General features: G+C 44.1%; 1 pseudogene; it reads right to left on the bottom strand.

Moving 5' to 3' along the window:
- Window positions 1–1,130: 1,130 nt before the first annotated feature.
- LOC141063316 (uncharacterized) lies at window positions 1,131–12,954 on the bottom strand (annotated as a pseudogene).
- Between the last annotated feature and the right edge of the window lie 332 nt (window positions 12,955–13,286).

A 13,286-nucleotide genomic window follows, 5' to 3' on the forward strand; every position in this document is an offset into this window, starting at 1 on the left:
TAATTAGCATATCAGCAAACATCACCAGTGATCAAGGATAAGCACGCAATAAAAGTCACTATTACCGGCTTACACAAACAAAAGTCTGTGTTATTGACCAACTAGAAATCAAGACTTAAATTTAAAGCCAACATACAGATAACATTCTATTATTCTTCATTTTCTAAAAAATAGTCATCTGGTTAATTAAGATACAATGCTGTATGTTTTCACAATGCCAAAAGTAAAAAAAAAAAAAGTTTTTAAAAATATTAAAAAAAATAAAAGTTCTAATCACCCCCCTTTCACAATAAAACAATAAAAAAACAAACATACACATATTTATTATAGACGCATTCAGAAATGCCCAATCAATATAAAAAATAATTAACCCGATCGCTAAATGGCGTAACGAGAAAAAATGTCAAAACACCAGAATTTACTTTTTTTGGTCGCCGCAACATTGCATTAAAATACAATAACGGATGGCCAAAAGATCGTATCTGTACCAAAATGGTCTCCATTAAAAACGTCAGCTCGGCACACAAAAAATAAGCCTTCACCCAACCCAAGATCCTGAAAAATGGAGACGCGACGGGTATCGGAAAATGGCGCAATTCTTTTATACTTTACCTTATAAGGATGAGTTATTTTTACTGATACAGCGGGTATGGAAAGTATTCAGACCCCTTTAAAATTTTTAAATTGTTTCATTGCAGCCATTTGGTAAATTCAAATTCATACTATCTATTCCTGACACTGGAGTGGCTTATAAACTTCAGAAGCATATAGTTTGAGGTCTGGGATCTGCCAATATGTGGCTAGTTTTCTGACTGTTTCTGATAACAATACATGATTTTAGTTTTTTTTTGTTTAGTGTCACTTGAGTATATGCCAATATTAAATAGTCTCTTGATGAGTCGTCTTTGGTGAGAACGATGAAACCCGTAGAAATGAGAGGCTTGGAGAGTGAATGTGTATACGTCACCTCACCCTATATACTGAGACGTGGGGTATATGTTTTTTTCTATTAGTCACTTGTTGACTAACCTTCAGGGGGTGAATTATGGGTATAGATTTACATTTGCAATTAATAAGGTTTAGTTTTATCCTTTCGTCAGCAAACATGAGGAATGACAAGAGACAACCCATTTAAGAAGGTTCAATTTTGGTTAAAACTATTCCAACATTATGAACATATAAAAGGCTTCTCCCCTATGTGACATCTCTGATGTTTATTAACAGTTGATTTCCAAGTAAAAAATGTCCCACTTTAAGAAAATGAAAAAGTGTGTGACAGCTCTGATGGAGATCAAGAAGCGCTTTCTGGTTAAAATATTTCCCACATTAACAGGAAAAAGGCTTCTCCCCTGTGTGAGTTCTCTGGTGTTGAACACAATTTGATTTCCTTCTAAAACATTTCCCACATTCTAAACATGAAAAAGGCTTCTCTCCTGTGTAGATTCTCTGGTGCTTAACACAATCTGATTTATTGTTAAAACATTTCCCACATTCTGAACAGGAAAAAGGTTTCTCCCCTGTGTGGATTCTCTGGTGCTTAACACAATCTGATTTATTGTTAAAACATTTCCCACATTATGAGCAGGAAAAAGATTTCTCCCCTGTGTGGATTCTCTGGTGCTTAACACAAACTGATTTATTGTTAAAACATTTCCCACATTCTGAACATGAAAAAGGCTTCTCTCCTGTGTGGGTTCTTTGGTGGATAACAAACTGTGATTTATGTGTGGTGCCCCTGAGGCTCAGTCGCCACAGAGGTACTGCACATTCTCCTAAGCTGTGGTGCCCCACCATCCTGGTAAGTTGGGAGCTCCTGACCACGCTCCAACACTCACATCCCACACAATAGAGTAGTTCAGCATAACCACATTGCGGCTCTTTGCTTAGAGAGTAGCAGAGCACCTTTGGTGGTTCCCTGCTTGGAACACTAGATGTGCTGGGAGGTGGGTGGAATTTAGACTAGATATAAAAGAACGGAACAGTTCCAGGATTGAGGTTCAGTCGGGGTTCAGTCTGACAGGAGGTTGAGAGGCCACTCGTAGAGGAGTGGGGATCCCTGGAAGAAGGGATGGAGGAAGGAGTGCTGCAGCTGCCTCAGTGACCTGAGCCAGCTGGCACGGGAAAGGAAAGGAAAGAAGAAGGACATTGAACCGGACATTGAACCGAAGCCTGAGCTTCCATAGAAGGGAAAGACAAGTACGGAACGTAGGAGTAAAAGGGAACACAGAAGACGTGGGTTAGAGGAAGGACCCTGCCTAGACGTTCTAAGCGCAAGGCCGGGGCCCGGTCCCCGAGGTTGTATGAATGCTAATGGTTCTGCAGCAGACACCGGTGGAGTAGTGGGCTGTAAATGCACTCCCATCTAAGACTTGGGGGCACAACAGCAACACGGATAGAGAGCCGGGACTCAGGAGTAGAGAGTCCCCAAAGCAGGCTACAGCTGTCTGCCGTACAAGTAGAGTTCTTGGGAACATCTGTCAGGAGGAACTCCAGTGTAACTCAGTACAAGGAGATCTTCACACTTAAAGGCGCTATAGAGGAGACGTTCAGAAAAGGCACATAAGTTGGCAGAGTGTGGAAGGGAGCTTTCCATCTTGCCTGGAGGTTGACTGAGTCCCTGACCCGGAGGACACAGCACAGAAGCGGGCACTACAGACTGTGAGTAAAGCTTTGGAACTACATGCCCTGGTGTCCTCCATTCCTTCCTGCGTCCGTCCGCCTGGCACTGCTACATCCCCTGCGCCAAACACTACACCATCTAAGTGTCTCCACATCTACACTGCCCTGGGACAACAGCCCTGCCTGTGGAGGACTATACCATCACTGCTGCACCACACCATCTGTCTCAGAGGATCTGTCTGCAGCATCGGCTTAACACCTCCCTTGCCGAACACCACAGGTGGCGTCACGAACTATTCATCTAACTACATTCCACCATTCACAACATCTTCCGCCATTGCTTGGGCGCCCAGGTCCACGGTCTGGGTCACCGCTGCTGTGACACGTCCCCCTGATACCGGCCCGGTACCGAGTACCCCACAGCCCTGGGAGGGCGACCCATATGTGCAAAACATTTTCCACATTCTGAACAGGAAAAAGGCTTCTCCCCTGTGTGGATTCTCTGGTGACTAACACATTCTGATTTATTGATAAAACATTTCCCACATTCTGAACAGGAAAAAGGTTTCTCCCATGTGTGAGTTCTCTGGTGCTTAACACAAACTGATTTATTGTTAAAATATTTCCCACATTCTGAACATGAAAAAGGCTTGTCCCCTGTGTGAATTCTCTGGTGGGTAACAAAATTTGATTTCTGTGTAAAACATTTCCCACATTCTAAACATGAAAAAGGCTTCTCTCCTGTGTGAGTTCTATGGTGCCTAACACTATCTGATTTTTTTTAAAAGCATTTCCCACATTCTGAACATGAAAAAGGCTTCTCCCCTGTGAGAGTTCTTTGGTGATAAACAAAATGTGATTTCCATGTAAAATACTTGCCACATTCTGAACATGAGAATGACTTCTTTGCTTTAGGAGCAGTTTGTTTTTTTATTGCCTCTTTTGTGACTTTGATTTTACTTAGTAGTCGGTAATGAATCAGAAGATGGGACCTGATTCATAGGATTAGATGACAGATCTTTGCTGTGAATGGATGATGGTATATCTGGAGTAATGGCAATCACTTCAGTTGTATCTTGTAGGATCTCAAGATCATCAGATTTAAAAATTGAAGATATCAGCTGTCCCTGTGATCTCCTGTTACAGTCATCTGCTAAGATAATAAAAACAATTATTTTTTAATAAAATATCTTTGAGTTTTATATTTTTGAACATTTCTACTTAAACTGTCCATAAAAATGGCAAGCTATGTAAAAAACTAATTATTTACCAAGACAATGACAGTTCACAGTCTAATAGAAAACCTTGTTGGATGAACCAGTAGTGTGCGGTGTTCAACTGTTTGTTCATTCTACCTCCCAAATATTGAATTAAAAGAAACCAATCAATGCTATGTTGTAACATATCAGTATTTCTATAATAAAAAATACAGATTAATTCACATATGCAGAGTCTAACTAGCTAGCAGAAACTCTGGTCAGTGGATGAGAGAGCTATTCTGAGGATTTTGGCTGATACATCTGTTCCCTGCTTGTCAAACCTATAGGTCACTTGTCAGAACTGTCAGTATGTGACTATTTATAATGAATGGTTCTCCATAGGTTTAAGTTTCTTAGGCTAAGGTAATAACTATATGCAAAGTGTTAAAATAACTAAAGTTCTTCTAATATGGAAAAGGCTACGAATATAGCGGCAAATCACCATATGTGATTATAGGACAGACACTAATGCAAGTCTATGGGTCAAAATAGTATAAAAGCCAACCTTACTCTTGTTCAGGAGATCTCCCATAAGCTGGAGACTCTCGAACACACGGACCACAGCTGCTCAACTCAAGGCCATATGTAAGAACTATGAATGCTTGTTTTTTCCTTCAATATTTATTACGTCATGTACTCACTTTTCCTCATTTTTGTAATCACTTGTTGAATGAACAATTAAACAAGATTTATTTTATCCACAATTCAACATCGCTTTTCCTTTTTATCCGTGCTCTTACTTGAAAAGTAAGAAAGAAATATTTTTCTTCATTTTGGCGAGCTCAGGCCAGGTTGACCTTTTGTGCTAATTTAGGCTGGCATTCCATCATTGTTTGTACACGAAAACACACCTGTTGTACAAAGCCTCCTCAGGAATTCCACCATTTCACGTCACAAAGATCAGACTGAATCTACAGACTACGTGTAAGGATCTCCAACCATAAAGAGCTGCATGCGTCCCATCCAGATGGAGGTCTAAGGATTTCAGTAAAGACAAAGGACCATCCAGGATCAACCCAGGAGACAAAGGATCAACCCAGGAGAGGAAAAGACGCTCCATAGGTGAGAAAATGGATTTTATACATAATTATTCTAAGAAAAGTAACAGAGTTTAAGTATGTTCATAGCCATACAGATGCACAATTATGGTCTAGTTTGTATAGTCAATGTGAAGCAGAAAATGTTAAAATTGATAAGAGGTTTTTCTCAGTAAAAAGTTACAAAGAAAGCTTCAAAATGTCATGCACATGGTCCGAGTGTACAATAATTTAGTCTTTAAGAAAACTGAAACATAAAACTTATACTGTCACACAGGAAATTAATCACACTGACACACCAGGTGACACACAGGAGTCTGGCGGAGATTACTTCGATTGTTCAAATTGTTTGATATTGTCAGAACATATTGAACAATTGGAAGATCAGATTGATACTCGGACAGAGTTATTGTCCAAATTGCGACAAGATATAAAAAAGGTTTCTGCTAACACAAGATCAACAGGTAAACAGGAGGACAGTGCTGCTGCCTCATCATTTGTACCAAACACACAAGATCCAGATGTCACAGTAGAGGATTTACAGGCAGATGACATACAACGGAAAAATTACATGACAGTGCAGCACGCATTAATCTGAAAATACATGATCAGTTAATGAAAATTGTAAAAGACATTCCAAATTACAACGATAAGATGGACGCCTTTTATAATGTGGACATTTTTGAATCAAACACAGAAAAAATCAATCTTAATGATGAACAAAAAAATAAGATATTCAAAGTATGGCTACCTTCACATATGGGAAAAAGATTACCGACTGCACCCAGATTAAATGATGATCATGAAATGACACATAGTACAAAAGAAGACAGACTTAGACAATTGGTATTGTTTACAACCGGAGATGTGGCGCCCGTGAGGCTTCAGTCGCCACAGAGGTACTGCACCTTCTCCTAAGGTGTAGTGCCCCATCATCCAGGTAAGGTGGGAGCTCCTGACCACACTCCACACCTGCATTCCACAACCACACTCCACACCTGCATTCCACACACAGGATAGTTCAGTGGGGCCACCTAACAGCTTCAGGCTGGGGGTTAGCAGAGCACCCCTTGTGGAACCCTGCTTCGTAACACGAGATGTACTGGGAGGCGGGTGGAGTGAGATGATACAAAAGAGTGGGAGGAATGAGTTAGTGAACAGTTGGTTAGAGGAGAGAAGATGGGTATCTGAGGGACGTGCTGCAGCAGGTCCCAGTGATCTGGGCTGCTGGCACGAGAAAGACCAGAGAAAGAGACTGATAAGATTGATAACCTAACCTTCCATAAGAGAGATAGAACAGATCGGAACGAAGGAGAATAGAAGGACAGTGGGAAGCTGGTTGAAGGAAGACAGAGAACCCTTCCAGTCCAGAGAGCGCAAAGGCCGGGGCCCGGTCCCCGAGGTTGATTGGATCTTTATGTCCGGCAACAGACACAGGAGGAGTAGTGAGCCGCTAACGCCTTGCTCCCATCATAGACTTGGGACACAACAGCAACTGAATAGAGAGCTGGGATGCAGTGAGGAGTCCCCGAAGCAGGCTACAGCTGTCTGTCATACAAGTAAAGACTAGGAACACCTAGAGAGAGGCATTCCAGGGTAACTAAGTACTGGAGTGCTTCGCACCTAAAGGCGCATTGGAGGAGTCGTTCAGTGAAGGTACATATTGGCGGAGTGTGGAAGGGAGAATCCTATCCTGCCTGGAGGTTGGCTGGAGCCCTGACCTGGAGAACACAGTATGGAGGCAGGCAGTTGTGTGAACTACAAACAGTGAGTAAAGCTTTGGAACCGCATACTCTGGTGTCCTCCAGTTATTCCAGCACCGCTACACCTGAGTAACAACATCTATACCATTCTGCGCCTCTCCTCATCCATTGCACCTACACTGCCCTGGGACTACAGCTCCACCTGTGGAGAGCTATACCATCTCTGCTGCACCACACCATCAGTCCCAGCGGATCTGCATGCAGCGTTGGCTCAACACCTTACTTGCCAAACACCACGGGTGGCGTCACGAACTATTCTACCATTAACTACATCACAGCCATTGATATTGGGCGCCCAGGGCCACGGACCGGGTCACCGCTGCTGTGACACATTCCCGCCTGACACTGACCCGGTACCGAGTACCCCGCTGCCCTGGGTGTGCGAGGGCGACCCAATTTTGGTGTCACGAACAGGATGACGAGACCCGATGCCATCGGGTTCTGTGTGCCTTGGATTTACAACTTTTGAAAATGTGCAGAAGACCAAATTTAATAGACTGTAAAATGGACATTAGAAATGGCCGCTGGCGCGGAGAAGAAGGGCGTGAAGAGATGGGAGGTCCTAAGAAAAGACCGCGAAGAGTATTGGGCCGTCCCTGCCTGAATTACTATGTGACAGATGCATGGCCCACCCTCAAGGGGTTCGTATACTGGCTTGGTATGGAGGCGCTGGAAGAAGACGCCGCCCCCGGAAGGAGGGGCAGAGGAAGCCAGTGGCGAGCAGAAGGGCGGAGCAAGGAGAAGAACACCAGAATGCCATTTTGGAGAGCGAGGGAAGGAGGCCTGTGGAGCGCGGGCAAGTGCAAACCCCTGGTGCCATGGCTGACGGCTCCAACCCGAACTCCTGAATGAACCGCCAGCAATTAGAAGATGAAATCGCTGAAATGACTACCCGTCTGCAGCTACGAAGAGAAGCGCTGGAGAAGCTGAGAGCGCGCCCCGGTGGGGCCTACACCAGCGGTACCACCCTCTCCATCGGTACCCGTGGCTACCGCACTGGACTGTCCCCGGGCGGCGCTGACCTACACATCTACTTTGACCGTGCAGTTGAGCACCACCGGCCCGGAGAAGTTACCGGAGGAGCCGGGAGTGGAAGCAGAGCTCCCGCCTGGACCTGGCGCGGCTGCACCGGTCCCCAGAGACCCCTGCGGATCCAGAACCCACAACTGCTCCTTCATCAACTGCACCGGAGCCGAGGCCGCACCGCCGGGAGACCTCAGGTATGTCCGATGTCCCTTCCCCTGAGAAGACCCGGGGTTGCCCCACCGTTGCAACGGCCGGCCAGGTTGTGTTAGACCTGGTCTGGGACCGGGAAGCCAGTCCCCGGGAGGAGATACCGGAACCCCCAACAGTGGCACCGCAGGCCCCAGTAGGCCAAAGCAGGTCCCGGGCGGAGCAGAATGAGGCCTATGGTCGAGCCACCATTAAAAAGCTGGCAGATGAGTACCGGGAGAGGGAGCAGAGGAGATTGGCTGTAATGGGCCCGGATCTGAAGAGAAAAGAGAGGACCCGTGCTGGGCATTACGGTTCCCAGGATGCAGCTGGTTAGGGGCAGGTGCTTGGGGGCAGGTGCTGAATGTGAATAAGTTGAGGGGTTTTGGATTCATCGCGGACCCCAAGCGCATTGGTGATCTGTTCTTTAACCGGCGGGATGTGGAGCCTCATCTGAGGAGAGGGCATCCAGATGGAGACCTGCAGCCTGGGGAATATGTGACCTTTACCCTGCATGAGGGATTCAGGGGATGGTACGCCCTGAATGTACAATGTATCCCTGCAGAGTTCATTGAGAGGTACCTGCCATCAAGACCAATCAATGCTCCATCCACCGGTACCCCACAGACTGCTCAGGTACCTGTTTCCAAGAACAAGGTTTCTATTGCATCACCTCCAGTTCGGCGGCCCAAACCAAAGATCTCTGGCTTGACACCGTGGGAAGAGGAGTACCTGCGGATTGCTAATGACTACTTGGTATCTGGTAGCCGTTAAAATAATTTACCAAATCTCTTTACCCAGGAGGGTTTTCTTTGCACCAGTTGTGCCTTGTTTGCTATCATGTTTTTACGGCAGCACTTTTGTTGCCTGCTTTTGATTGGCAGTGTTTTTCTACAAATGGAACTGTGGAGATCATGAACACTGTGTGATCCAAAACTTTCTTGTAGTTTGCACCCCTTTGGGTGCTCTCTCTTGGTTTTACATATAAAGACTCTTTGCGAAGATGATGTTTTTGAATGGACACTTTTCGAAAAACGATGTCTACGTCAAGGGACACTGCAAGAAATCCCGGCTGGGAGCAGTGTTCAGCACTTTGCAAGAATTTTGAATGTTTTATGATAACGTATTTGATAATGTTGTGTCTTATGAAAAGTAAATGTCTTTTATAGAGTTAGAAAGGTTTTGAGATAGACTGTGAGAATTGAATAAAGACTGAAGAATTGAAAGTGACAGGTGACAGGCCAAGCGTAGAAGGTCAGTGTCTTGCGTCCAGTAGAGAAAGAGAAAAAGAGAATAATTGATAGCAAATGTAATAAAGAAAATGTGTTGAGTATAGCACTTTGAATTAAGAATTGCACTTAAGTAAATTTTTGATACTAAGATAGGAAGTTAGCCTGTTTGTAACGTTTAAGAAATGTGCCTCCTACATTAGGAAGATTAGATAAGTATTGTTAAACAGCATTTAAAAATTTTTGTGTGTTCCTGTATTGTACCTTTTGTTGTCTTGCAGCCCGCGGACATGCTGTGCTTACCTGGGGGGGGGGGGGTATGTGGCTCCCCTGAGGCTTCAGTCGCCACAGAGGTACTGCACCTTCTCCTAAGGTGTAGTGCCCCACCATCCAGGTAATGTGGGAGCTCCAGACCACACTCCACACCTGCATTCCACACACAGGATAGTTCAGTGGGGCCACCTAACAGCTTCAGGCTGGGGGTTAGCAGAGCACCCCTCGTGGAACCCTGCTTCGTAACACAAGATGTGCTGGGAGGCGGGTGGAGTGAGATGATACAAAAGAGTGGGAAGAGTGAGGGTTAGTGAGCAGTTGGTTAGAGGAGAAGAGAGAAGATGGGTGTCTGAGGGACGTGCTGCAGCAGGTCCCAGTGATCTGGGCTGCTGGCACGAGAAAGACCAGAGAAAGAGACTGATAAGATTGATAACCTAACCTTCCATAAGAGAGATAGAACAGATCGGAACGAAGGAGAATAGAAGGACGGTGGGAAGCTGGTTGAAGAAAGACAGAGAACCCTTCCAGTCCAGAGAGCGCAAAGGCCGGGGCCCGGTCCCCGAGGTGGATTGGAACTTTATGTCCGGCAACAGACACCGGAGGAGTAGTGAGCCGCTAACGCCTTGCTCACATCATAGACTTGGGACACAACAGAGAGCCGGGCCGCAGTGAGGAGTCCCCGAAGCAGGCTACAGCTGTATGTCATACAAGTAAAGACTAGGAACACCTAGAGAGAGGTATTCCAGGGTAACTAAGTACTGAAGTGCTTCGCACCTAAAAGCGCATTGGAGGAGTCGTTCAGTGAAGGTACATATTGGCGGAGTGTGGAAGGGAGAATCCTATCCTGCCTGGAGGTTGGCTGGAGCCCTGACCTGGAGAACACAGTACGGAGGCAGGCAGTTGTGTGAACTACAAACAGTGAGTAAAGCTTTGGAACCGCATACTCTGGTGTCCTCCAGTTATTCCAGCACCGCTACACCTGAGTAACAACATCTATACCATTCTGTGCCTCTCCTCATCCATTGCACCTACACTGCCCTGGGACTACAGCTCCACCTGTGGGGAGCTATACCATCTCTGCTGCACCACACCATCAGTCCCAGCGGATCTGTATGCAGCGTTGGCTCAACACCTTACTTGCCAAACACCACGGGTGGCGTCACGAACTATTCTACCATTAACTACATCACCGCCATTGATATTGGGCGCCCAGGGCCACGGACCGGGTCACCGCTGCTGTGACACATTCCCACCTGACACCGGCCCGGTACCGAGTACCCCGCTGCCCTGGGTGTGCGAGGGCGACCCAAAGACATGCCTACAGTTGATATTTTAGGGAATTTACAAACAAATATTTCCGATGATCCATTCTCTTTTTTGGTAAAATTTGAGCAGGCCTATAGAATGGTAATGGACCTTAGACCTCACGAAGAGGTCGGCCAGGTATCTATCACATAGATAGTATGTGAAAATACAGTATATACTGCTCAGGGAACACTTAACCTTCAGAGATAATTTCCAATTTGTCTGCATTACTAATTAACAGCTGTTACAATACCAAACTAGGTCGGTCCCTATAGGAGAAAAATCACAAGAATAAAACTGTATTTTCACATACTATCTATTCCTGACACTGGAGGGGCTTATAAACTTACACAGTATATAGTCTGAGGTCTGGGATCTGCCAATATGTGGCTAGTTTTCTGACTGTTTCGGATAACATGATACATGATTTTAGCTTTTTGTCTAGTCTCGCTTGAATATAAGTCAATATTAAATGGTCTCCTGATGAGCCATCATTGGTGAGGATGATGAAACCCGTAGAAATTAGAGGCTTGGAGAGTGAGTGTGTATACGTCACCTCACCCTATATACTGAACTGTGGGGTATATGTTTTTTCTATTAGTCACCTTCTGACTAACCTTCAGAGGGTGAATTATGGGTATAGATTTACATTTGGAAGTAATAAACTTCAGCTTTATCCTTTTGTCAGCAAACATGAGGAATGACAAGAGACAACCCCTTTAAGAAGATCCAATTTTGGTTAAAATGATTCCAACATTCTGAGCAAAAAAAGGCTTCTCCCCTATGTGAAGTCTCTAATGTTTATTAACAGATGATTTCCAAGTAAAATATTCCCACATTAAGAAAATGAAAAAGGCTTCTCCTCTGTGTGACTGCTCTGATGTCTAACAAGATGCTCTTTCCCTATTTCCCACATTCTGAACAGGAAAAAGGCTTCTTCTCTGTGTGGGTTCTCTGGTGCCTAACCAAATTTGAGTTAAGGTTAAAACATTTCCCACATTCAGAACAGGAAAAAGGTTTCTTCCCTGTGTGAGTTCTCTGGTGCCTAACCAAACTTGAGTTAAGATTAAAACATTTCCCACATTCTGAACAGGAAAAAGGCTTCTCCCCTGTGTGAGTTCTCTCGTGCCTAACCAAATTTGAGTTAAGATTAAAACATTTCCCACATTCTGAACAAGAAAAAGGTTTCTCCCCTGTGTGAGTTCTCTGGTGCATAACACAATTTGATTTTTTGCTGAAACATTTCCCACATTCTGAACAGGAAAAAGGCTTCTCCCCTGTGTGAGTTCTCTGGTGAGTAACAAAATGTGATTTTTGTTTAAAACATTTCCCACATTCTGAACAGGAAAAAGGCTTCTCCCCTGTGTGAATTCTCTGGTGAGTAACAAATCAGGATTTTTGTTTAAAATATTTCCCACATTCTGAACAGGAAAAAGGCTTCTCCCCGGTGTGAGTTCTCTGGTGAGTAACAAAATATGATTTTTGTTTAAAACATTTCCCACATTCTGAACAGGAAAAAGGCTTCTCCCCTGTGTGAATTCTCCGGTGCCTTATCAAATGTTTGTTAATATTAAAACATTTCCCACATTCTGAACAAGAAAAAGGCTTCTCCCCTGTGTGAATTCTCTGGTGTATAACAAGGTCTGATTTCTGATTAAAACATTTCTCACATTCTGAACAGGAAAAAGGCTTCTCCCCAGTGTGACTCCTCTGGTGCCTAACCAATTTTGAGTTAAGATTAAAACATTTCCCACATTCTGAACATGAAAAACGCTTCTCCCCTGTGTGAATTCTCTGGTGGTTAACAAAATATGATTTCCGTGTAAAATATTTCCCACATTCTGAACTTGAAAATGACTTCTTTGCTTTAGGAGCATTTTGTTTTTTATTGCCTCTTTTGTGACTTTGATTTTCCTTAGTAGTCGGTAATGAATCAGAAGATGGGACCTGTTTCATAGGATCAGATGACAGATCTTGGCTGTGAATGGATGATGATATATCTGGAGTAATGGCATTCACTTCAGTTGTATCTTGTAGGATCTCAAGATCATCAGATTTAAAAGTTAAAGATGTCATCTGTCCCTCTGATCTCCTGATACAGTCCTCTGCTAAGATAAAAAACAATTATTTTAATAAAATATCCTTGAGTTTTATATTTTTGAATGTTTCTACTTAAACTGTAGATAAAAATGGCAAGCTATGTAAAAATCTTTATTTACCAAGACAATGACAGTTCACAGTCTAAAAGAAAACCTTGTTGGATGAACCAGTAGTGTGTGGTGTTCAACTGTCTGTTCATTCTGCCTCCCAAATATTGAATAAAAAGAAACCAATCAATGTTATGTAGGCGAAAATAATACCAATTCTTATCTCACAAAAAACAAGTCCCCACTCAGGGCCATCATCTGTCAAAGGAAAAACAGAGGTTCCCGCACTATTAGTGGCTCAAAGGCTGTTGAAAAGCAACAAGGTTTCCATAAACCAATCCTGCAAAATCCGCTCTCACTTCTGAGTCTTGCAGTGTGCGCAAACAACATTTAGGATCCCTGTATTTAGCAATATTATAGTGAGAAGAATCCACTTAATTTT

Source organism: Dendrobates tinctorius, unplaced genomic scaffold (genome assembly GCF_039654945.1).
Source record: "Dendrobates tinctorius isolate UK_male_01 unplaced genomic scaffold, ASM3965494v1 ptg000249l, whole genome shotgun sequence".
NCBI lineage: Eukaryota > Metazoa > Chordata > Amphibia > Anura > Dendrobatidae > Dendrobates > Dendrobates tinctorius.